The sequence below is a fragment of the Haematobia irritans genome, chromosome 5, assembly GCF_050003625.1.
Source record: "Haematobia irritans isolate KBUSLIRL chromosome 5, ASM5000362v1, whole genome shotgun sequence".
NCBI classification, from domain to species: Eukaryota; Metazoa; Arthropoda; class Insecta; order Diptera; family Muscidae; genus Haematobia; species Haematobia irritans.
Genome location: NC_134401.1, coordinates 32958962 through 32983963, shown reverse-complemented (window position 1 = coordinate 32983963; position 25002 = coordinate 32958962). Strand labels below are relative to the sequence as shown.

Genomic DNA, 25002 nt, shown 5'->3' with positions numbered 1-25002 from the left:
AATAGAGCAACTGCTTTAAATGGACGTGGAAAATATTTTATCTTGCCAAATGGTACCCACTGCCGGATGAAATACAATCTTCTAAAAAGGTTTAAGTAACTTTTAATCTAGTTGTAAAAGTCTACTTTGTATGTGTCTAGCATGCGTCAGAAATGAATAGGGTGATATTGAATACGCAATATCTGGCAAAGACAATATGTATGGACAAAGGCAACATGAATGGATACCTGCAAAACTTCGTGACCCTGAATCTAACCAAATACGAAGTATTGTTCAGAATTTATATGAAAACGCACACCAATTACCCCTTTCTCAAGAAAAACATAAATAAACTAATAAACTGCATATTTTGTTGCTAATTACACCAAATGTATACAATATTTAAGAAGAAATAGGCCTAATTGTGTTCAACACTAACCCATACGACGTAGTGTCAAATAAGCTAAAAATAAAATAAAAGAGTTGAACAATGCCAACAACACGCGGTGTTCCCAAGCGGTCCTCCATCTAAGTACTAACCGCGCCCGACGCTGCTTAATTTCGGTGATCGGACGAGAACCGATGTACTCAGCGTGGTATGGTCGTTGGCAAATGAACACTGACTATTTAACTTTATTTGAAATCGCGTGGCTTGGTAATGTGTTTTTATTTTGACGCTACGGTTACGTGTATTGTTATTAGCCAAAAGAAACAAAGACGAAACCGGTAATGACAATAGTGCCAATTTATACTTATCAAACGTTTTAAATATTTTACACAATAAATAAATTGGTCAACATTTCGTTCTATACGAATATGTTTAGATTTTTATATGAAAAAGTACATTTGTTACCAATTTCATTACCAACTGGCAAAAAAACGAACAAATGGTTGTCGCCATTTAAAAAGAATGTGAAATAAATATTAGCTCAAATAAGTAAGTACATAGGTACAATAATTGTTTTGAACATTAAATAATGACGAAACCATAGAAATTAGCATAAAAAGTTGGAAGATGCCAACAACACGCGGTGTTCCCACGCGGTCCACCATCTAAGTACTAACCGCGCCCGACGCTGCTTAATTTCGGTGATCGGACGAGAACCGATGTACTCAGCGTGGTATGGTCGTTGGCGAAAGAACCATGACTATTTGGTATCATCAATTCGAATTGAATGACTTTGTAAGTTTTAATTTACTTCGTAGATGAGGTTGATGCGAAGAATTTATTATTTGTAAATCTTCTATTTATCAATATTTCCAAGTCATTAAATAATTATGAGAGAACTTATTGATTCAAAATATCATTTCTCAATAAGAATTATTCAAAACGTGTTTACAAAAAGTATTTACAACAAATGTATACAAAATATTAGGAAAATAATGCATTGCAACCGTAAGAGGTACTTATTACGAATTTTTGTGTATCGATATTTATCAAGTCATGCGAAGAAGTCCAAGATCTTTGTCTGCTGAAGTTGCCAAATCGAAAAATGACGAAGTGCCACTCTCTTTAAATTGATTTGACGAAAGTCTGTACTACTTCTTCAACAAGTACGTCGTTTCCTAAGCCTATGACATCAAAAGCAGATAATCAATCATCTGAGAAAACATTTAGTGTATGCTGAAATAGCAAGGCATCCTTATGTAATTGCGATCAATCGAAACGATCATGTCATTCATTAAATCGATCGTATCTCTAATGCAAAGATAAAATATTCTAGAAATAATAATAAAGCAGTAATATCGTTAAAATAGTATTACATCATTATCATGTAGCCGGGTAAATAGAGCAACTGCTTTAAATGGACGTGAAAAATATTTTATCTTGCCAAATGGTACCCACTGCCGGATGAAATACAATCTTCTAAAAAGGTTTAAGTAACTTTTAATCTAGTTGTAAAAGTCTACTTTGTATGTGTCTAGCATGCGTCAGAAATAAATAGGGTGATATTGAATACGCAATATCTGGCAAAGACAATATGTATGGACAAAGGCAACATGAATGGATACCTGCAAAACTTCGTGACCCTGAATCTAACCAAATACGAAGTATTGTTCAGAATTTATATGAAAACGCACACCAATTACCCCTTTCTCAAGAAAAACATAAATAAACTAATAAACTGCATATTTTGTTGCTAATTACACCAAATGTATACAATATTTAAGAAGAAATAGGCCTAATTGTGTTCAACACTAACCCATACGACGTAGTGTCAAATAAGCTAAAAATAAAATAAAAGAGTTGAACAATGCCAACAACACGCGGTGTTCCCAAGCGGTCCCCCATCTAAGTACTAACCGCGCCCGACGCTGCTTAATTTCGGTGATCGGACGAGAACCGATGTACTCAGCGTGGTATGGTCGTTGGCAAATGAACACTGACTATTTAACTTTATTTGAAATCGCGTGGCTTGGTAATGTGTTTTTATTTTGACGCTACGGTTACGTGTATTGTTATTAGCCAAAAGAAACAAAGACGAAACCGGTAATGACAATAGTGCCAATTTATACTTATCAAACGTTTTAAATATTTTACACAATAAATAAATTGGTCAACATTTCGTTCTATACGAATATGTTTAGATTTTTATATGAAAAAGTACATTTGTTACCAATTTCATTACCAACTGGCAAAAAAACGAACAAATGGTTGTCGCCATTTAAAAAGAATGTGAAATAAATATTAGCTCAAATAAGTAAGTACATAGGTACAATAATTGTTTTGAACATTAAATAATGACGAAACCATAGAAATTAGCATAAAAAGTTGGAAGATGCCAACAACACGCGGTGTTCCCAAGCGGTCCACCATCTAAGTACTAACCGCGCCCGACGCTGCTTAATTTCGGTGATCGGACGAGAACCGATGTACTCAGCGTGGTATGGTCGTTGGCGAAAGAACCATGACTATTTGGTATCATCAATTCGAATTGAATGACTTTGTAAGTTTTAATTTACTTCGTAGATGAGGTTGATGCGAAGAATTTATTATTTGTAAATCTTCTATTTATCAATATTTCCAAGTCATTAAATAATTATGAGAGAACTTATTGATTCAAAATATCATTTCTCAATAAGAATTATTCAAAACGTGTTTACAAAAAGTATTTACAACAAATGTATACAAAATATTAGGAAAATAATGCATTGCAACCGTAAGAGGTACTTATTACGAATTTTTGTGTATCGATATTTATCAAGTCATGCGAAGAAGTCCAAGATCTTTGTCTGCTGAAGTTGCCAAATCGAAAAATGACGAAGTGCCACTCTCTTTAAATTGATTTGACGAAAGTCTGTACTACTTCTTCAACAAGTACGTCGTTTCCTAAGCCTATGACATCAAAAGCAGATAATCAATCATCTGAGAAAACATTTAGTGTATGCTGAAATAGCAAGGCATCCTTATGTAATTGCGATCAATCGAAACGATCATGTCATTCATTAAATCGATCGTATCTCTAATGCAAAGATAAAATATTCTAGAAATAATAATAAAGCAGTAATATCGTTAAAATAGTATTACATCATTATCATGTAGCCGGGTAAATAGAGCAACTGCTTTAAATGGACGTGAAAAATATTTTATCTTGCCAAATGGTACCCACTGCCGGATGAAATACAATCTTCTAAAAAGGTTTAAGTAACTTTTAATCTAGTTGTAAAAGTCTACTTTGTATGTGTCTAGCATGCGTCAGAAATAAATAGGGTGATATTGAATACGCAATATCTGGCAAAGACAATATGTATGGACAAAGGCAACATGAATGGATACCTGCAAAACTTCGTGACCCTGAATCTAACCAAATACGAAGTATTGTTCAGAATTTATATGAAAACGCACACCAATTACCCCTTTCTCAAGAAAAACATAAATAAACTAATAAACTGCATATTTTGTTGCTAATTACACCAAATGTATACAATATTTAAGAAGAAATAGGCCTAATTGTGTTCAACACTAACCCATACGACGTAGTGTCAAATAAGCTAAAAATAAAATAAAAGAGTTGAACAATGCCAACAACACGCGGTGTTCCCAAGCGGTCCCCCATCTAAGTACTAACCGCGCCCGACGCTGCTTAATTTCGGTGATCGGACGAGAACCGATGTACTCAGCGTGGTATGGTCGTTGGCAAATGAACACTGACTATTTAACTTTATTTGAAATCGCGTGGCTTGGTAATGTGTTTTTATTTTGACGCTACGGTTACGTGTATTGTTATTAGCCAAAAGAAACAAAGACGAAACCGGTAATGACAATAGTGCCAATTTATACTTATCAAACGTTTTAAATATTTTACACAATAAATAAATTGGTCAACATTTCGTTCTATACGAATATGTTTAGATTTTTATATGAAAAAGTACATTTGTTACCAATTTCATTACCAACTGGCAAAAAAACGAACAAATGGTTGTCGCCATTTAAAAAGAATGTGAAATAAATATTAGCTCAAATAAGTAAGTACATAGGTACAATAATTGTTTTGAACATTAAATAATGACGAAACCATAGAAATTAGCATAAAAAGTTGGAAGATGCCAACAACACGCGGTGTTCCCAAGCGGTCCACCATCTAAGTACTAACCGCGCCCGACGCTGCTTAATTTCGGTGATCGGACGAGAACCGATGTACTCAGCGTGGTATGGTCGTTGGCGAAAGAACCATGACTATTTGGTATCATCAATTCGAATTGAATGACTTTGTAAGTTTTAATTTACTTCGTAGATGAGGTTGATGCGAAGAATTTATTATTTGTAAATCTTCTATTTATCAATATTTCCAAGTCATTAAATAATTATGAGAGAACTTATTGATTCAAAATATCATTTCTCAATAAGAATTATTCAAAACGTGTTTACAAAAAGTATTTACAACAAATGTATACAAAATATTAGGAAAATAATGCATTGCAACCGTAAGAGGTACTTATTACGAATTTTTGTGTATCGATATTTATCAAGTCATGCGAAGAAGTCCAAGATCTTTGTCTGCTGAAGTTGCCAAATCGAAAAATGACGAAGTGCCACTCTCTTTAAATTGATTTGACGAAAGTCTGTACTACTTCTTCAACAAGTACGTCGTTTCCTAAGCCTATGACATCAAAAGCAGATAATCAATCATCTGAGAAAACATTTAGTGTATGCTGAAATAGCAAGGCATCCTTATGTAATTGCGATCAATCGAAACGATCATGTCATTCATTAAATCGATCGTATCTCTAATGCAAAGATAAAATATTCTAGAAATAATAATAAAGCAGTAATATCGTTAAAATAGTATTACATCATTATCATGTAGCCGGGTAAATAGAGCAACTGCTTTAAATGGACGTGAAAAATATTTTATCTTGCCAAATGGTACCCACTGCCGGATGAAATACAATCTTCTAAAAAGGTTTAAGTAACTTTTAATCTAGTTGTAAAAGTCTACTTTGTATGTGTCTAGCATGCGTCAGAAATAAATAGGGTGATATTGAATACGCAATATCTGGCAAAGACAATATGTATGGACAAAGGCAACATGAATGGATACCTGCAAAACTTCGTGACCCTGAATCTAACCAAATACGAAGTATTGTTCAGAATTTATATGAAAACGCACACCAATTACCCCTTTCTCAAGAAAAACATAAATAAACTAATAAACTGCATATTTTGTTGCTAATTACACCAAATGTATACAATATTTAAGAAGAAATAGGCCTAATTGTGTTCAACACTAACCCATACGACGTAGTGTCAAATAAGCTAAAAATAAAATAAAAGAGTTGAACAATGCCAACAACACGCGGTGTTCCCAAGCGGTCCCCCATCTAAGTACTAACCGCGCCCGACGCTGCTTAATTTCGGTGATCGGACGAGAACCGATGTACTCAGCGTGGTATGGTCGTTGGCAAATGAACACTGACTATTTAACTTTATTTGAAATCGCGTGGCTTGGTAATGTGTTTTTATTTTGACGCTACGGTTACGTGTATTGTTATTAGCCAAAAGAAACAAAGACGAAACCGGTAATGACAATAGTGCCAATTTATACTTATCAAACGTTTTAAATATTTTACACAATAAATAAATTGGTCAACATTTCGTTCTATACGAATATGTTTAGATTTTTATATGAAAAAGTACATTTGTTACCAATTTCATTACCAACTGGCAAAAAAACGAACAAATGGTTGTCGCCATTTAAAAAGAATGTGAAATAAATATTAGCTCAAATAAGTAAGTACATAGGTACAATAATTGTTTTGAACATTAAATAATGACGAAACCATAGAAATTAGCATAAAAAGTTGGAAGATGCCAACAACACGCGGTGTTCCCAAGCGGTCCACCATCTAAGTACTAACCGCGCCCGACGCTGCTTAATTTCGGTGATCGGACGAGAACCGATGTACTCAGCGTGGTATGGTCGTTGGCGAAAGAACCATGACTATTTGGTATCATCAATTCGAATTGAATGACTTTGTAAGTTTTAATTTACTTCGTAGATGAGGTTGATGCGAAGAATTTATTATTTGTAAATCTTCTATTTATCAATATTTCCAAGTCATTAAATAATTATGAGAGAACTTATTGATTCAAAATATCATTTCTCAATAAGAATTATTCAAAACGTGTTTACAAAAAGTATTTACAACAAATGTATACAAAATATTAGGAAAATAATGCATTGCAACCGTAAGAGGTACTTATTACTAATTTTTGTGTATCGATATTTATCAAGTCATGCGAAGAAGTCCAAGATCTTTGTCTGCTGAAGTTGCCAAATCGAAAAATGACGAAGTGCCACTCTCTTTAAATCGATTTGACGAAAGTCTGTAATACTTCTTCAACAAGTACGTCGTTTCCTAAGCCTATGACATCAAAAGCAGATAATCAACCATCTGAGAAAACATTTAGTGTATGCTGAAATAGCAAGGCATCCTTATGTAATTGCGATCAATCGAAACGATCATGTCATTCATTAAATCGATCGTATCTCTAATGCAACGATAAAATATTCTAGAAATAATAATAAAGCAGTAATATCGTTAAAATAGTATTACATCATTATCATGTAGCCGGGTAAATAGAGCAACTGCTTTAAATGGACGTGAAAAATATTTTATCTTGCCAAATGGTACCCACTGCCGGATGAAATACAATCTTCTAAAAAGGTTTAAGTAACTTTTAATCTAGTTGTAAAAGTCTACTTTGTATGTGTCTAGCATGCGTCAGAAATAAATAGGGTGATATTGAATACGCAATATCTGGCAAAGACAATATGTATGGACAAAGGCAACATGAATGGATACCTGCAAAACTTCGTGACCCTGAATCTAACCAAATACGAAGTATTGTTCAGAATTTATATGAAAACGCACACCAATTACCCCTTTCTCAAGAAAAACATAAATAAACTAATAAACTGCATATTTTGTTGCTAATTACACCAAATGTATACAATATTTAAGAAGAAATAGGCCTAATTGTGTTCAACACTAACCCATACGACGTAGTGTCAATAAGCTAAAAATAAATTAAAAGAGTTGAACAATGCCAACAACACGCGGTGTTCCCAAGCGGTCCTCCATCTAAGTACTAACCGCGCCCGACGCTGCTTAATTTCGGTGATCGGACGAGAACCGATGTACTCAGCGTGGTATGGTCGTTGGCAAATGAACACTGACTATTTAACTTTATTTGAAATCGCGTGGCTTGATAATGTGTTTTTATTTTGACGCTACGGTTACGTGTATTGTTATTAGCCAAAAGAAACAAAGACGAAACCGGTAATGACAATAGTGCCAATTTATACTTATCAAACGTTTTAAATATTTTACACAATAAATAAATTGGTCAACATTTCGTTCTATACGAATATGTTTAGATTTTTATATGAAAAAGTACATTTGTTACCAATTTCATTACCAACTGGCAAAAAAACGAACAAATGGTTGTCGCCATTTAAAAAGAATGTGAAATAAATATTAGCTCAAATAAGTAAGTACATAGGTACAATAATTGTTTTGAACATTAAATAATGACGAAACCATAGAAATTAGCATAAAAAGTTGGAAGATGCCAACAACACGCGGTGTTCCCAAGCGGTCCACCATCTAAGTACTAACCGCGCCCGACGCTGCTTAATTTCGGTGATCGGACGAGAACCGATGTACTCAGCGTGGTATGGTCGTTGGCGAAAGAACCATGACTATTTGGTATCATCAATTCGAATTGAATGACTTTGTAAGTTTTAATTTACTTCGTAGATGAGGTTGATGCGAAGAATTTATTATTTGTAAATCTTCTATTTTTTAAATATTTCCAAGTCATTAAATAATTATGAGAGAACTTATTGATTCAAAATATCATTTCTCAATAAGAATATTCAAAACGTGTTTACAAAAAGTATTTACAACAAATGTATACAAAATATTAGGAAAATAATGCATTGCAACCGTAAGAGGTACTTATTACGAATTTTTGTGTATCGATATTTATCAAGTCATGCGAAGAAGTCCAAGATCTTTGTCTGCTGAAGTTGCCAAATCGAAAAATGACGAAGTGCCACTCTCTTTAAATCGATTTGACGAAAGTCTGTACTACTTCTTCAACAAGTACGTCGTTTCCTAAGCCTATGACATCAAAAGCAGATAATCAATCATCTGAGAAAACATTTAGTGTATGCTGAAATAGCAAGGCATCCTTATGTAATTGCGATCAATCGAAACGATCATGTCATTCATTAAATCGATCGTATCTCTAATGCAACGATAAAATATTCTAGAAATAATAATAAAGCAGTAATATCGTTAAAATAGTATTACATCATTATCATGTAGCCGGGTAAATAGAGCAACTGCTTTAAATGGACGTGAAAAATATTTTATCTTGCCAAATGGTACCCACTGCCGGATGAAATACAATCTTCTAAAAAGGTTTAAGTAACTTTTAATCTAGTTGTAAAAGTCTACTTTGTATGTGTCTAGCATGCGTCAGAAATAAATAGGGTGATATTGAATACGCAATATCTGGCAAAGACAATATGTATGGACAAAGGCAACATGAATGGATACCTGCAAAACTTCGTGACCCTGAATCTAACCAAATACGAAGTATTGTTCAGAATTTATATGAAAACGCACACCAATTACCCCTTTCTCAAGAAAAACATAAATAAACTAATAAACTGCATATTTTGTTGCTAATTACACCAAATGTATACAATATTTAAGAAGAAATAGGCCTAATTGTGTTCAACACTAACCCATACGACGTAGTGTCAAATAAGCTAAAAATAAAATAAAAGAGTTGAACAATGCCAACAACACGCGGTGTTCCCAAGCGGTCCCCCATCTAAGTACTAACCGCGCCCGACGCTGCTTAATTTCGGTGATCGGACGAGAACCGATGTACTCAGCGTGGTATGGTCGTTGGCAAATGAACACTGACTATTTAACTTTATTTGAAATCGCGTGGCTTGGTAATGTGTTTTTATTTTGACGCTACGGTTACGTGTATTGTTATTAGCCAAAAGAAACAAAGACGAAACCGGTAATGACAATAGTGCCAATTTATACTTATCAAACGTGTTAAATATTTTACACAATAAATAAATTGGTCAACATTTCGTTCTATACGAATATGTTTAAATTTTTATATGAAAAAGTACATTTGTTACCAATTTCATTACCAACTGGCAAAAAAACGAACAAATGGTTGTCGCCATTTAAAAAGAATGTGAAATAAATATTAGCTCAAATAAGTAAGTACATAGGTACAATAATTGTTTTGAACATTAAATAATGACGAAACCATAGAAATTAGCATAAAAAGTTGGAAGATGCCAACAACACGCGGTGTTCCCAAGCGGTCCACCATCTAAGTACTAACCGCGCCCGACGCTGCTTAATTTCGGTGATCGGACGAGAACCGATGTACTCAGCGTGGTATGGTCGTTGGCGAAAGAACCATGACTATTTGGTATCATCAATTCGAATTGAATGACTTTGTAAGTTTTAATTTACTTCGTAGATGAGGTTGATGCGAAGAATTTATTATTTGTAAATCTTCTATTTATCAATATTTCCAAGTCATTAAATAATTATGAGAGAACTTATTGATTCAAAATATCATTTCTCAATAAGAATTATTCAAAACGTGTTTACAAAAAGTATTTACAACAAATGTATACAAAATATTAGGAAAATAATGCATTGCAACCGTAAGAGGTACTTATTACTAATTTTTGTGTATCGATATTTATCAAGTCATGCGAAGAAGTCCAAGATCTTTGTCTGCTGAAGTTGCCAAATCGAAAAATGACGAAGTGCCACTCTCTTTAAATCGATTTGACGAAAGTCTGTACTACTTCTTCAACAAGTACGTCGTTTCCTAAGCCTATGACATCAAAAGCAGATAATCAACCATCTGAGAAAACATTTAGTGTATGCTGAAATAGCAAGGCATCCTTATGTAATTGCGATCAATCGAAACGATCATGTCATTCATTAAATCGATCGTATCTCTAATGCAACGATAAAATATTCTAGAAATAATAATAAAGCAGTAATATCGTTAAAATAGTATTACATCATTATCATGTAGCCGGGTAAATAGAGCAACTGCTTTAAATGGACGTGAAAAATATTTTATCTTGCCAAATGGTACCCACTGCCGGATGAAATACAATCTTCTAAAAAGGTTTAAGTAACTTTTAATCTAGTTGTAAAAGTCTACTTTGTATGTGTCTAGCATGCGTCAGAAATAAATAGGGTGATATTGAATACGCAATATCTGGCAAAGACAATATGTATGGACAAAGGCAACATGAATGGATACCTGCAAAACTTCGTGACCCTGAATCTAACCAAATACGAAGTATTGTTCAGAATTTATATGAAAACGCACACCAATTACCCCTTTCTCAAGAAAAACATAAATAAACTAATAAACTGCATATTTTGTTGCTAATTACACCAAATGTATACAATATTTAAGAAGAAATAGGCCTAATTGTGTTCAACACTAACCCATACGACGTAGTGTCAATAAGCTAAAAATAAAATAAAAGAGTTGAACAATGCCAACAACACGCGGTGTTCCCAAGCGGTCCTCCATCTAAGTACTAACCGCGCCCGACGCTGCTTAATTTCGGTGATCGGACGAGAACCGATGTACTCAGCGTGGTATGGTCGTTGGCAAATGAACACTGACTATTTAACTTTATTTGAAATCGCGTGGCTTGATAATGTGTTTTTATTTTGACGCTACGGTTACGTGTATTGTTATTAGCCAAAAGAAACAAAGACGAAACCGGTAATGACAATAGTGCCAATTTATACTTATCAAACGTTTTAAATATTTTACACAATAAATAAATTGGTCAACATTTCGTTCTATACGAATATGTTTAGATTTTTATATGAAAAAGTACATTTATTACCAATTTCATTACCAACTGGCAAAAAAACGAACAAATGGTTGTCGCCATTTAAAAAGAATGTGAAATAAATATTAGCTCAAATAAGTAAGTACATAGGTACAATAATTGTTTTGAACATTAAATAATGACGAAACCATAGAAATTAGCATAAAAAGTTGGAAGATGCCAACAACACGCGGTGTTCCCAAGCGGTCCACCATCTAAGTACTAACCGCGCCCGACGCTTCTTAATTTCGGTGATCGGACGAGAACCGATGTACTCAGCGTGGTATGGTCGTTGGCGAAAGAACCATGACTATTTGGTATCATCAATTCGAATTGAATGACTTTGTAAGTTTTAATTTACTTCGTAGATGAGGTTGATTCGAAGAATTTATTATTTGTAAATCTTCTATTTATCAATATTTCCAAGTCATTAAATAATTATGAGAGAACTTATTAATTCAAAATATCATTTCTCAATAAGAATTATTCAAAACGTGTTTACAAAAAGTATTTACAACAAATGTATACAAAATATTAGGAAAATAATGCATTGCAACCGTAAGAGGTACTTATTACGAATTTTTGTGTATCGATATTTATCAAGTCATGCGAAGAAGTCCAAGATCTTTGTCTGCTGAAGTTGCCAAATCGAAAAATGACGAAGTGCCACTCTCTTTAAATCGATTTGACGAAAGTCTGTACTACTTCTTCAACAAGTACGTCGTTTCCTAAGCCTATGACATCAAAAGCAGATAATCAATCATCTGAGAAAACATTTAGTGTATGCTGAAATAGCAAGGCATCCTTATGTAATTGCGATCAATCGAAACGATCATGTCATTCATTAAATCGATCGTATCTCTAATGCAACGATAAAATATTCTAGAAATAATAATAAAGCAGTAATATCGTTAAAATAGTATTACATCATTATCATGTAGCCGGGTAAATAGAGCAACTGCTTTAAATGGACGTGAAAAATATTTTATCTTGCCAAATGGTACCCACTGCCGGATGAAATACAATCTTCTAAAAAGTTTTAAGTAACTTTTAATCTAGTTGTAAAAGTCTACTTTGTATGTGTCTAGCATGCGTCAGAAATAAATAGGGTGATATTGAATACGCAATATCTGGCAAAGACAATATGTATGGACAAAGGCAACATGAATGGATACCTGCAAAACTTCGTGACCCTGAATCTAACCAAATACGAAGTATTGTTCAGAATTTATATGAAAACGCACACCAATTACCCCTTTCTCAAGAAAAACATAAATAAACTAATAAACTGCATATTTTGTTGCTAATTACACCAAATGTATACAATATTTAAGAAGAAATAGGCCTAATTGTGTTCAACACTAACCCATACGACGTAGTGTCAATAAGCTAAAAATAATATAAAAGAGTTGAACAATGCCAACAACACGCGGTGTTCCCAAGCGGTCCCTCCATCTAAGTACTAACCGCGCCCGACGCTGCTTAATTTCGGTGATCGGACGAGAACCGATGTACTCAGCGTGGTATGGTCGTTGGCAAATGAACACTGACTATTTAACTTTATTTGAAATCGCGTGGCTTGGTAATGTGTTTTTATTTTGACGCTACGGTTACGTGTATTGTTATTAGCCAAAAGAACAAAGACGAAACCGGTAATGACAATAGTGCCAATTTATACTTATCAAACGTTTTAAATATTTTACATAATAAATAAATTGGTCAACATTTCGTTCTATACGAATATGTTTAGATTTTTATATGACAAAATTACATTTATTACCAATTTCATTACCAACTGGCAAAAAAACGAACAAATGGTTGTCGCCATTTAAAAAGAATGTGAAATAAATATTAGCTCAAATAAGTAAGTACATAGGTACAATAATTGTTTTGAACATTAAATAATGACGAAACCATAGAAATTAGCATAAAAAGTTGGAAGATGCCAACAACACGCGGTGTTCCCAAGCGGTCCTCCATCTAAGTACTAACCGCGCCCGACGCTGCTTAATTTCGGTGATCGGACGAGAACCGATGTACTCAGCGTGGTATGGTCGTTGGCGAAAGAACCATGACTATTTGGTATCATCAATTCGAATTGAATGACTTTGTAAGTTTTAATTTACTTCGTAGATGAGGTTGATGCGAAGAATTTATTATTTGTAAATCTTCTATTTATCAATATTTCCAAGTCATTAAATAATTATGAGAGAACTTATTGATTCAAAATATAATTTCTCAATAAGAATTATTCAAAACGTGTTTACAAAAAGTATTTACAACAAATGTATACAAAATATTAGGAAAATAATGCATTGCAACCGTAAGAGGTACTTATTACGAATTTTTGTGTATCGATATTTATCAAGTCATGCGAAGAAGTCCAAGATCTTTGTCTGCTGAAGTTGCCAAATCGAAAAATGACGAAGTGCCACTCTCTTTAAATCGATTTGACGAAAGTCTGTACTACTTCTTCAACAAGTACGTCGTTTCCTAAGCCTATGACATCAAAAGCAGATTATCAATCATCTGAGAAAACATTTAGTGTATGCTGAAATAGCAAGGCATCCTTATGTAATTGCGATCAATCGAAACGATCATGTCATTCATTAAATCGATCGTATCTCTAATGCAACGATAAAATATTCTAGAAATAATAATAAAGCAGTAATATCGTTAAAATAGTATTACATCATTATCATGTAGCCGGGTAAATAGAGCAACTGCTTTAAATGGACGTGAAAAATATTTTATCTTGCCAAATGGTACCCACTGCCGGATGAAATACAATCTTCTAAAAAGGTTTAAGTAACTTTTAATCTAGTTGTAAAAGTCTACTTTGTATGTGTCTAGCATGCGTCAGAAATGAATAGGGTGATATTGAATACGCAATATCTGGCAAAGACAATATGTATGGACAAAGGCAACATGAATGGATACCTGCAAAACTTCGTGACCCTGAATCTAACCAAATACGAAGTATTGTTCAGAATTTATATGAAAACGCACACCAATTACCCCTTTCTCAAGAAAAACATAAATAAACTAATAAACTGCATATTTTGTTGCTAATTACACCAAATGTATACAATATTTAAGAAGAAATAGGCCTAATTGTGTTCAACACTAACCCATACGACGTAGTGTCAATAAGCTAAAAATAAAATAAAAGAGTTGAACAATGCCAACAACACGCGGTGTTCCCAAGCGGTCCCCCATCTAAGTACTAACCGCGCCCGACGCTGCTTAATTTCGGTGATCGGACGAGAACCGATGTACTCAGCGTGGTATGGTCGTTGGCAAATGAACACTGACTATTTAACTTTATTTGAAATCGCGTGGCTTGGTAATGTGTTTTTATTTTGACGCTACGGTTACGTGTATTGTTATTAGCCAAAAGAAACAAAGACGAAACCGGTAATGACAATAGTACCAATTTATACTTATCAAACGTTTTAAATATTTTACACAATAAATAAATTGGTCAACATTTCGTTCTATACGAATATGTTTAGATTTTTATATGAAAAAGTACATTTATTACCAATTTCATTACCAACTGGCAAAAAAAAACGAACAAATGGTTGTCGCCATTTAAAAAGAATTTGAAATAAATATTAGCTCAAATAAGTAAGTACATAGGTACAATAATTGTTTTGAACATTAAATAATGACGAAACCATAGAAATTAGCATAAAAAGTTGGAAGATGCCAACAACACGCGGTGTTCCCAAGCGGTCCGCCATCTAAGTACTAACCGCGCCCGACGCTGCTTAATTTCGGTGATCGGACGAGAACCGATGTACTCAGCGTGGTATGGTCGTTGGCGAAAGAACCATGACTATTTGGTATCATCAATTCGAATTGAATGACTTTGTAAGTTTTAATTTACTTCGTAGATGTGGTTGATGCGAAGAATTTATTATTTGTAAATCTTCTATTTTTCAATATTTCCAAGTCATTAAATAATTATGAGAGAACTTATTGATTCAAAATATCATTTCTCAATAAGAATTATTCAAAACGTGTTTACAAAAAGTATTTACAACAAATGTATACAAAATATTAGGAAAATAATGCATTGCAACCGTAAGAGGTACTTATTACGAATTTTTGTGTATCGATATTTATCAAGTCATGCGAAGAAGTCCAAGATCTTTGTCTGCTGAAGTTGCCAAATCGAAAAATGACGAAGTGCCACTCTCTTTAAATCGATTTGACGAAAGTCTGTACTACTTCTTCAACAAGTACGTCGTTTCCTAAGCCTATGACATCAAAAGCAGATAATCAATCATCTGAGAAAACATTTAGTGTATGCTGAAATAGCAAGGCATCCTTATGTAATTGCGATCAATCGAAACGATCATGCCATTCATTAAATCGATCGTATCTCTAATGCAACGATAAAATATTCTAGAAATAATAATAAAGCAGTAATATCGTTAAAATAGTATTACATCATTATCATGTAGCCGGGTAAATAGAGCAACTGCTTTAAATGGACGTGAAAAATATTTTATCTTGCCAAATGGTACCCACTGCCGAATGAAATACAATCTTCTAAAAAGGTTTAAGTAACTTTTAATCTAGTTGTAAAAGTCTACTTTGTATGTGTCTAGCATGCGTCAGAAATAAATAGGGTGATATTGAATACGCAATATCTGGCAAAGACAATATGTATGGACAAAGGCAACATGAATGGATACCTGCAAAACTTCGTGACCCTGAATCTAACCAAATACGAAGTATTGTTCAGAATTTATATGAAAACGCACACCAATTACCCCTTTCTCAAGAAAAACATAAATAAACTAATAAACTGCATATTTTGTTGCTAATTACACCAAATGTATACAATATTTAAGAAGAAATAGGCCTAATTGTGTTCAACACTAACCCATACGACGTAGTGTCAATAAGCTAAAAATAATATAAAAGAGTTGAACAATGCCAACAACACGCGGTGTTCCCAAGCGGTCCCTCCATCTAAGTACTAACCGCGCCCGACGCTGCTTAATTTCGGTGATCGGACGAGAACCGATGTACTCAGCGTGGTATGGTCGTTGGCAAATGAACACTGACTATTTAACTTTATTTGAAATCGCGTGGCTTGGTAATGTGTTTTTATTTTGACGCTACGGTTACGTGTATTGTTATTAGCCAAAAGAAACAAAGACGAAACCGGTAATGACAATAGTGCCAATTTATACTTATCAAACGTTTTAAATATTTTACACAATAAATAAATTGGTCAACATTTCGTTCTATACGAATATGTTTAGATTTTTATATGAAAAAGTACATTTATTACCAATTTCATTACCAACTGGCAAAAAAACGAACAAATGGTTGTCGTCATTTAAAAAGAATGTGAAATAAATATTAGCTCAAATAAGTAAGTACATAGGTACAATAATTGTTTTGAACATTAAATAATGACGAAACCATAGAAATTAGCATAAAAAGTTGGAAGATGCCAACAACACGCGGTGTTCCCAAGCGGTCCACCATCTAAGTACTAACCGCGCCCGACGCTGCTTAATTTCGGTGATCGGACGAGAACCGATGTACTCAGCGTGGTATGGTCGCTGGCGAAAGAACCATGACTATTTGGTATCATCAATTCGAATTGAATGACTTTGTAAGTTTTAATTTACTTCGTAGATGAGGTTGATGCGAAGAATTTATTATTTGTAAATCTTCTATTTTTCAATATTTCCAAGTCATTAAATAATTATGAGAGAACTTATTGATTCAAAATATCATTTCTCAATAAGAATTATTCAAAACGTGTTTACAAAAAGTATTTACAACAAATGTATACAAAATATTAGGAAAATAATGCATTGCAACCGTAAGAGGTACTTATTACGAATTTTTGTGTATCGATATTTATCAAGTCATGCGAAGAAGTCCAAGATCTTTGTCTGCTGAAGTTGCCAAATCGAAAAATGACGAAGTGCCACTCTCTTTAAATCGATTTGACGAAAGTCTGTACTACTTCTTCAACAAGTACGTCGTTTCCTAAGCCTATGACATCAAAAGCAGATAATCAATCATCTGAGAAAACATTTAGTGTATGCTGAAATAGCAAGGCATCCTTATGTAATTGCGATCAATCGAAACGATCATGCCATTCATTAAATCGATCGTATCTCTAATGCAACGATAAAATATTCTAGAAATAATAATAAAGCAGTAATATCGTTAAAATAGTATTACATCATTATCATGTAGCCGGGTAAATAGAGCAACTGCTTTAAATGGACGTGAAAAATATTTTATCTTGCCAAATGGTACCCACTGCCGGATGAAATACAATCTTCTAAAAAGGTTTAAGTAACTTTTAATCTAGTTGTAAAAGTCTACTTTGTATGTGTCTAGCATGCGTCAGAAATAAATAGGGTGATATTGAATACGCAATATCTGGCAAAGACAATATGTATGGACAAAGGCAACATGAATGGATACCTGCAAAACTTCGTGACCCTGAATCTAACCAAATACGAAGTATTGTTCAGAATTTATATGAAAACGCACACCAATTACCCCTTTCTCAAGAAAAACATAAATAAACTAATAAACTGCATATTTTGTTGCTAATTACACCAAATGTATACAATATTTAAGAAGAAATAGGCCTAATTGTGTTCAACACTAACCCATACGACGTAGTGTCAAATAAGCTAAAAATAAAATAAAAGAGTTGGACAATGCCAACAACACGCGGTGTTCCCAAGCGGTCCACCATCTAAGTACTAACCGCGCCCGACGCTGCTTAATTTCGGTGATCGGACGAGAACCGATGTACTCAGCGTGGTATGGTCGTTGGCAAATGAACACTGACTATTTAACTTTATTTGAAATCGCGTGGCTTGGTAATGTGTTTTTATTTTGACGCTACGGTTACGTGTATTGTTATTAGCCAAAAGAAACAAAGACGAAACCGGTAATGACAATAGTGCCAATTTATACTTATCAAACGTTTTAAATATTTTACACAATAAATAAATTGGTCAACATTTCGTTCTATACGAATATGTTTAGATTTTTATATGAAAAAGTACATTTATTACCAATTTCATTACCAACTGGCAAAAAAACGAACAAATGGTTGTCGCCATTTAAAAAGAATGTGAAATAAATATTAGCTCAAATAAGTAAGTACATAGGTACAATAATTGTTTTGAACATTAAATAATGACGAAACCATAGAAATTAGCATAAAAAGTTGGAAGATGCCAACAACACGCGGTGTTCCCAAGCGGTCCACCATCTAGGTACTAACCGCGCCCGACGCTGCTTAATTTCGGTGATCGGACGAGAACCGATGTACTCAGCGTGGTATGGTCGTTGGCGAAAGAACCATGACTATTTGGTATCATCAATTCGAATTGAATGACTTTGTAAGTTTTAATTTACTTCGTAGATGAGGTTGATGCGAAGAATTTATTATTTGTAAATCTTCTATTTTTCAATATTTCCAAGTCATTAAATAATTATGAGAGAACTTATTGATTCAAAATATCATTTCTCAATAAGAATTATTCAAAACGTGTTTACAAAAAGTATTTACAACAAATGTATACAAAATATTAGGAAAATAATGCATTGCAACCGTAAGAGGTACTTATTACGAATTTTTGTGTATCGATATTTATCAAGTCATGCGAAGAAGTCCAAGATCTTTGTCTGCTTAAGTTGCCAAATCGAAAAATGACGAAGTGCCACTCTCTTTAAATCGATTTGACGAAAGTCTGTACTACTTCTTCAACAAGTACGTCGTTTCCTAAGCCTATGACATCAAAAGCAGATAATCAATCATCTGAGAAAACATTTAGTGTATGCTGAAATAGCAAGGCATCCTTATGTAATTGCGATCAATCGAAACGATCATGTCATTCATTAAATCGATCGTATCTCTAATGCAACGATAAAATATTCTAGAAATAATAATAAAGCAGTAATATCGTTAAAATAGTATTACATCATTATCATGTAGCCGGGTAAATAGAGCAACTGCTTTAAATGGACGTGAAAAATATTTTATCTTGCCAAATGGTACCCACTGCCGGATGAAATACAATCTTCTAAAAAGGTTTAAGTAACTTTTAATCTAGTTGTAAAAGTCTACTTTGTATGTGTCTAGCATGCGTCAGAAATAAATAGGGTGATATTGAATACGCAATATCTGGCAAAGACAATATGTATGGACAAAGGCAACATGAATGGATACCTGCAAAACTTCGTGACCCTGAATCTAACCAAATACGAAGTATTGTTCAGAATTTATATGAAAACGCACACCAATTACCCCTTTCTCAAGAAAAACATAAATAAACTAATAAACTGCATATTTTGTTGCTAATTACACCAAATGTATACAATATTTAAGAAGAAATAGGCCTAATTGTGTTCAACACTAACCCATACGACGTAGTGTCAATAAGCTAAAAATAAAATAAAAGAGTTGAACAATGCCAACAACACGCGGTGTTCCCAAGCGGTCCCCCATCTAAGTACTAACCGCGCCCGACGCTGCTTAATTTCGGTGATCGGACGAGAACCGATGTACTCAGCGTGGTATGGTCGTTGGCAAATGAACACTGACTATTTAACTTTATTTGAAATCGCGTGGCTTGGTAATGTGTTTTTATTTTGACGCTACGGTTACGTGTATTGTTATTAGCCAAAAGAAACAAAGACGAAACCGGTAATGACAATAGTACCAATTTATACTTATCAAACGTTTTAAATATTTTACACAATAAATAAATTGGTCAACATTTCGTTCTATACGAATATGTTTAGATTTTTATATGAAAAAGTACATTTATTACCAATTTCATTACCAACTGGCAAAAAAAAACGAACAAATGGTTGTCGCCATTTAAAAAGAATTTGAAATAAATATTAGCTCAAATAAGTAAGTACATAGGTACAATAATTGTTTTGAACATTAAATAATGACGAAACCATAGAAATTAGCATAAAAAGTTGGAAGATGCCAACAACACGCGGTGTTCCCAAGCGGTCCGCCATCTAAGTACTAACCGCGCCCGACGCTGCTTAATTTCGGTGATCGGACGAGAACCGATGTACTCAGCGTGGTATGGTCGTTGGCGAAAGAACCATGACTATTTGGTATCATCAATTCGAATTGAATGACTTTGTAAGTTTTAATTTACTTCGTAGATGTGGTTGATGCGAAGAATTTATTATTTGTAAATCTTCTATTTTTCAATATTTCCAAGTCATTAAATAATTATGAGAGAACTTATTGATTCAAAATATCATTTCTCAATAAGAATTATTCAAAACGTGTTTACAAAAAGTATTTACAACAAATGTATACAAAATATTAGGAAAATAATGCATTGCAACCGTAAGAGGTACTTATTACGAATTTTTGTGTATCGATATTTATCAAGTCATGCGAAGAAGTCCAAGATCTTTGTCTGCTGAAGTTGCCAAATCGAAAAATGACGAAGTGCCACTCTCTTTAAATCGATTTGACGAAAGTCTGTACTACTTCTTCAACAAGTACGTCGTTTCCTAAGCCTATGACATCAAAAGCAGATAATCAATCATCTGAGAAAACATTTAGTGTATGCTGAAATAGCAAGGCATCCTTATGTAATTGCGATCAATCGAAACGATCATGCCATTCATTAAATCGATCGTATCTCTAATGCAACGATAAAATATTCTAGAAATAATAATAAAGCAGTAATATCGTTAAAATAGTATTACATCATTATCATGTAGCCGGGTAAATAGAGCAACTGCTTTAAATGGACGTGAAAAATATTTTATCTTGCCAAATGGTACCCACTGCCGAATGAAATACAATCTTCTAAAAAGGTTTAAGTAACTTTTAATCTAGTTGTAAAAGTCTACTTTGTATGTGTCTAGCATGCGTCAGAAATAAATAGGGTGATATTGAATACGCAATATCTGGCAAAGACAATATGTATGGACAAAGGCAACATGAATGGATACCTGCAAAACTTCGTGACCCTGAATCTAACCAAATACGAAGTATTGTTCAGAATTTATATGAAAACGCACACCAATTACCCCTTTCTCAAGAAAAACATAAATAAACTAATAAACTGCATATTTTGTTGCTAATTACACCAAATGTATACAATATTTAAGAAGAAATAGGCCTAATTGTGTTCAACACTAACCCATACGACGTAGTGTCAATAAGCTAAAAATAATATAAAAGAGTTGAACAATGCCAACAACACGCGGTGTTCCCAAGCGGTCCCTCCATCTAAGTACTAACCGCGCCCGACGCTGCTTAATTTCGGTGATCGGACGAGAACCGATGTACTCAGCGTGGTATGGTCGTTGGCAAATGAACACTGACTATTTAACTTTATTTGAAATCGCGTGGCTTGGTAATGTGTTTTTATTTTGACGCTACGGTTACGTGTATTGTTATTAGCCAAAAGAAACAAAGACGAAACCGGTAATGACAATAGTGCCAATTTATACTTATCAAACGTTTTAAATATTTTACACAATAAATAAATTGGTCAACATTTCGTTCTATACGAATATGTTTAGATTTTTATATGAAAAAGTACATTTATTACCAATTTCATTACCAACTGGCAAAAAAACGAACAAATGGTTGTCGTCATTTAAAAAGAATGTGAAATAAATATTAGCTCAAATAAGTAAGTACATAGGTACAATAATTGTTTTGAACATTAAATAATGACGAAACCATAGAAATTAGCATAAAAAGTTGGAAGATGCCAACAACACGCGGTGTTCCCAAGCGGTCCACCATCTAAGTACTAACCGCGCCCGACGCTGCTTAATTTCGGTGATCGGACGAGAACCGATGTACTCAGCGTGGTATGGTCGCTGGCGAAAGAACCATGACTATTTGGTATCATCAATTCGAATTGAATGACTTTGTAAGTTTTAATTTACTTCGTAGATGAGGTTGATGCGAAGAATTTATTATTTGTAAATCTTCTATTTTTCAATATTTCCAAGTCATTAAATAATTATGAGAGAACTTATTGATTCAAAATATCATTTCTCAATAAGAATTATTCAAAACGTGTTTACAAAAAGTATTTACAACAAATGTATACAAAATATTAGGAAAATAATGCATTGCAACCGTAAGAGGTACTTATTACGAATTTTTGTGTATCGATATTTATCAAGTCATGCGAAGAAGTCCAAGATCTTTGTCTGCTGAAGTTGCCAAATCGAAAAATGACGAAGTGCCACTCTCTTTAAATCGATTTGACGAAAGTCTGTACTACTTCTTCAACAAGTACGTCGTTTCCTAAGCCTATGACATCAAAAGCAGATAATCAATCATCTGAGAAAACATTTAGTGTATGCTGAAATAGCAAGGCATCCTTATGTAATTGCGATCAATCGAAACGATCATGCCATTCATTAAATCGATCGTATCTCTAATGCAACGATAAAATATTCTAGAAATAATAATAAAGCAGTAATATCGTTAAAATAGTATTACATCATTATCATGTAGCCGGGTAAATAGAGCAACTGCTTTAAATGGACGTGAAAAATATTTTATCTTGCCAAATGGTACCCACTGCCGGATGAAATACAATCTTCTAAAAAGGTTTAAGTAACTTTTAATCTAGTTGTAAAAGTCTACTTTGTATGTGTCTAGCATGCGTCAGAAATAAATAGGGTGATATTGAATACGCAATATCTGCACGCACAGAAAAAACATGTTTGGACATGGTTGCCGCATCCATTTAATGCTTATTTAGAGTATGTAATTGTCGCGAAAACCATGTATTTTGTCTTTGTAAAAATAATTTTCGAGCGGAGAAAAATATATGTTGGCAATAAGCATTTAAATGGTTCTCAAATGCCGCAAACATGTTCTATTATTTAAATGATAGAATTTGAGACCATTATATGGTCAGGAAAATCATGTATCTGACCATTCAATTTTTTTACTTTTTTCCAGAGAAAAAAGTATTTTTATAGTTTACGTATAGACATGTCTACAACCATTACATGGCCATAAAGACCATGTATATTGTTTTCGTGACCATTTAATTTTTTAATTTTTTTGCAGCGACAAGAATTTTATAAAAACATTGAGCAGGTACACACGATTTTCATTTTGCGCGTCAGTCGTGTGTTGATTGTTTCTTGGAATGGACGGAGAATACGGAATTATTGTGTTTTGTGTTAATTTATTTATTCAGAAATGGCACGTGGTTTTATGTGAATACAAAAAAGGAAAGTGTAATTGAAAAAAATATACCTGGTTTTTGTTCTGCATTTTAATATATGGTATAATTTATTTTTATTTGCAGTTACATGATGTCTGCGTTTGTACATTTGATGGGCACGAAGTAAATATGGAATGATTACTTATTGTTGAAATTGAATCACACTAGAGTGTGTAAAAATATGTGAAGTTTGCTTGCACGACATTATAAATACAAATAAACAATGAATTAATTTATAAATAAATAAAAACAAATAAATAAAGTTGATTTTGTGTTTTCTTTTCTTAAGTGGCGTCCTTTTTTCGACGACGAAAAAAGTTTTTTCATAAAAATCAAAACATTTTAGGTTGTGACCATGTTCTTTTAACTAGAAGAAAAACATTTTTGACGAATACCATAACATTTTAGATCGTGACCATTGTCTTTTAATGGAAACAAAATTCTTTTTATCAATATAATAACATTTTAGATGAGGACAATTGTATTTTTCTTAGAACCATGTTCACTGAGCCAACATGGTTGCAGGTTAAAATGTTACATGGTCGCCGCAAAAATAGCTGCTATCATATTATTTTGCTCTTCGAATATGATTGTGGCAATCATGTTTCTTCTCTGCGTGTGGCAAAGACAATATGTATGGACAAAGGCAATGTTGAAGAATCAATATTTTTGATTATTAATTTATCCTACTAATTTTATATAATTTTTCTCAATTATTTTTATGATTCAATTTGTTTTAATATTTTCATTTAATTTCTTTATTATTTATATTATCATTCAATTTCACATATTTTCTGTTCCACCCTAACAAACGCTATCCCCAAATGCATCAACGACCCAACATCAATTTCAAACAGCTGTTACGGTGCAGTGTTGTCGTTGTTGTTGTTCGATATTGTTTTGGTTGGAGTGACTGTCTATTCGACATAAACAAAACAACAACAACACTGTTACACGTGATGATTTTTGGAGTCGTTGATTTGCACTCTTCTTTGTTTGTCACAACTCTTTAATTCAAGGCCACAGGCTATGTGGTCAGTGATCTCTTATTTTACCATTGATGTTGTTGGTGTTCTTTTCTATTGCATATTTGGGGATCATAAAAAACGGAATGCATGAAATCGATGACCCTTTTTGCAATAGAAAAAGAAATCAATAACACAGTCTAATGGAAGAGATCACCGAAGAACATAACTGCCTTGCTGCTTATCGGTCGCATTTCGCGAAGTTTTTTTTGGACTTTAAACAAGTGAAAAAATATAAATTACTGATGCTTAAGACTAGTGGAAAGGAAATTGAATTGATGTTAAATTAAATCAATATTACTAAACTAAATAAAT

The 25002-nt window shown here is 33.5% G+C and overlaps 22 non-coding genes and 4 pseudogenes across 22 annotated transcripts; all 26 read right to left on the bottom strand.

The window, feature by feature from the left end:
- Window positions 1–470: 470 nt before the first annotated feature.
- LOC142242248 (5S ribosomal RNA) lies at window positions 471–589 on the bottom strand. The gene has a single exon (XR_012724086.1). It is a non-coding gene; the product is annotated as a 5S ribosomal RNA (ribosomal RNA).
- Window positions 590–995: 406 nt separating this feature from the next.
- On the bottom strand, window positions 996–1114 carry LOC142242240 (5S ribosomal RNA). The gene has a single exon (XR_012724079.1). It is a non-coding gene; the product is annotated as a 5S ribosomal RNA (ribosomal RNA).
- Window positions 1115–2235: 1121 nt separating this feature from the next.
- On the bottom strand, window positions 2236–2354 carry LOC142242200 (5S ribosomal RNA). Its single transcript, XR_012724042.1, has one exon. It is a non-coding gene; the product is annotated as a 5S ribosomal RNA (ribosomal RNA).
- A 406-nt stretch (window positions 2355–2760) lies between these two features.
- LOC142242060 (5S ribosomal RNA) lies at window positions 2761–2879 on the bottom strand. The gene has a single exon (XR_012723948.1). It is a non-coding gene; the product is annotated as a 5S ribosomal RNA (ribosomal RNA).
- A 1121-nt stretch (window positions 2880–4000) lies between these two features.
- Window positions 4001–4119, bottom strand: LOC142242188 (5S ribosomal RNA). The gene has a single exon (XR_012724040.1). It is a non-coding gene; the product is annotated as a 5S ribosomal RNA (ribosomal RNA).
- A 406-nt stretch (window positions 4120–4525) lies between these two features.
- Window positions 4526–4644, bottom strand: LOC142242059 (5S ribosomal RNA). Its single transcript, XR_012723947.1, has one exon. It is a non-coding gene; the product is annotated as a 5S ribosomal RNA (ribosomal RNA).
- A 1121-nt stretch (window positions 4645–5765) lies between these two features.
- LOC142242176 (5S ribosomal RNA) lies at window positions 5766–5884 on the bottom strand. Its single transcript, XR_012724029.1, has one exon. It is a non-coding gene; the product is annotated as a 5S ribosomal RNA (ribosomal RNA).
- Window positions 5885–6290: 406 nt separating this feature from the next.
- Window positions 6291–6409, bottom strand: LOC142242058 (5S ribosomal RNA). Its single transcript, XR_012723946.1, has one exon. It is a non-coding gene; the product is annotated as a 5S ribosomal RNA (ribosomal RNA).
- Window positions 6410–7529: 1120 nt separating this feature from the next.
- Window positions 7530–7648, bottom strand: LOC142242247 (5S ribosomal RNA). Its single transcript, XR_012724085.1, has one exon. It is a non-coding gene; the product is annotated as a 5S ribosomal RNA (ribosomal RNA).
- A 406-nt stretch (window positions 7649–8054) lies between these two features.
- LOC142242056 (5S ribosomal RNA) lies at window positions 8055–8173 on the bottom strand. Its single transcript, XR_012723944.1, has one exon. It is a non-coding gene; the product is annotated as a 5S ribosomal RNA (ribosomal RNA).
- Window positions 8174–9294: 1121 nt separating this feature from the next.
- Window positions 9295–9413, bottom strand: LOC142242165 (5S ribosomal RNA). Its single transcript, XR_012724019.1, has one exon. It is a non-coding gene; the product is annotated as a 5S ribosomal RNA (ribosomal RNA).
- A 406-nt stretch (window positions 9414–9819) lies between these two features.
- LOC142242055 (5S ribosomal RNA) lies at window positions 9820–9938 on the bottom strand. The gene has a single exon (XR_012723943.1). It is a non-coding gene; the product is annotated as a 5S ribosomal RNA (ribosomal RNA).
- Window positions 9939–11058: 1120 nt separating this feature from the next.
- On the bottom strand, window positions 11059–11177 carry LOC142242245 (5S ribosomal RNA). Its single transcript, XR_012724083.1, has one exon. It is a non-coding gene; the product is annotated as a 5S ribosomal RNA (ribosomal RNA).
- Window positions 11178–11583: 406 nt separating this feature from the next.
- On the bottom strand, window positions 11584–11702 carry LOC142242103 (5S ribosomal RNA; annotated as a pseudogene).
- A 1120-nt stretch (window positions 11703–12822) lies between these two features.
- Window positions 12823–12942, bottom strand: LOC142242108 (5S ribosomal RNA; annotated as a pseudogene).
- A 406-nt stretch (window positions 12943–13348) lies between these two features.
- On the bottom strand, window positions 13349–13467 carry LOC142242244 (5S ribosomal RNA). The gene has a single exon (XR_012724082.1). It is a non-coding gene; the product is annotated as a 5S ribosomal RNA (ribosomal RNA).
- A 1120-nt stretch (window positions 13468–14587) lies between these two features.
- On the bottom strand, window positions 14588–14706 carry LOC142242152 (5S ribosomal RNA). The gene has a single exon (XR_012724012.1). It is a non-coding gene; the product is annotated as a 5S ribosomal RNA (ribosomal RNA).
- A 408-nt stretch (window positions 14707–15114) lies between these two features.
- LOC142242096 (5S ribosomal RNA) lies at window positions 15115–15233 on the bottom strand. Its single transcript, XR_012723983.1, has one exon. It is a non-coding gene; the product is annotated as a 5S ribosomal RNA (ribosomal RNA).
- Window positions 15234–16353: 1120 nt separating this feature from the next.
- On the bottom strand, window positions 16354–16473 carry LOC142242107 (5S ribosomal RNA; annotated as a pseudogene).
- Window positions 16474–16879: 406 nt separating this feature from the next.
- Window positions 16880–16998, bottom strand: LOC142242098 (5S ribosomal RNA). Its single transcript, XR_012723985.1, has one exon. It is a non-coding gene; the product is annotated as a 5S ribosomal RNA (ribosomal RNA).
- Window positions 16999–18119: 1121 nt separating this feature from the next.
- On the bottom strand, window positions 18120–18238 carry LOC142242054 (5S ribosomal RNA). The gene has a single exon (XR_012723942.1). It is a non-coding gene; the product is annotated as a 5S ribosomal RNA (ribosomal RNA).
- A 406-nt stretch (window positions 18239–18644) lies between these two features.
- On the bottom strand, window positions 18645–18763 carry LOC142242091 (5S ribosomal RNA). The gene has a single exon (XR_012723977.1). It is a non-coding gene; the product is annotated as a 5S ribosomal RNA (ribosomal RNA).
- Window positions 18764–19883: 1120 nt separating this feature from the next.
- On the bottom strand, window positions 19884–20002 carry LOC142242140 (5S ribosomal RNA). The gene has a single exon (XR_012724001.1). It is a non-coding gene; the product is annotated as a 5S ribosomal RNA (ribosomal RNA).
- A 408-nt stretch (window positions 20003–20410) lies between these two features.
- On the bottom strand, window positions 20411–20529 carry LOC142242095 (5S ribosomal RNA). Its single transcript, XR_012723982.1, has one exon. It is a non-coding gene; the product is annotated as a 5S ribosomal RNA (ribosomal RNA).
- A 1120-nt stretch (window positions 20530–21649) lies between these two features.
- Window positions 21650–21769, bottom strand: LOC142242106 (5S ribosomal RNA; annotated as a pseudogene).
- A 406-nt stretch (window positions 21770–22175) lies between these two features.
- On the bottom strand, window positions 22176–22294 carry LOC142242097 (5S ribosomal RNA). Its single transcript, XR_012723984.1, has one exon. It is a non-coding gene; the product is annotated as a 5S ribosomal RNA (ribosomal RNA).
- Between the last annotated feature and the right edge of the window lie 2708 nt (window positions 22295–25002).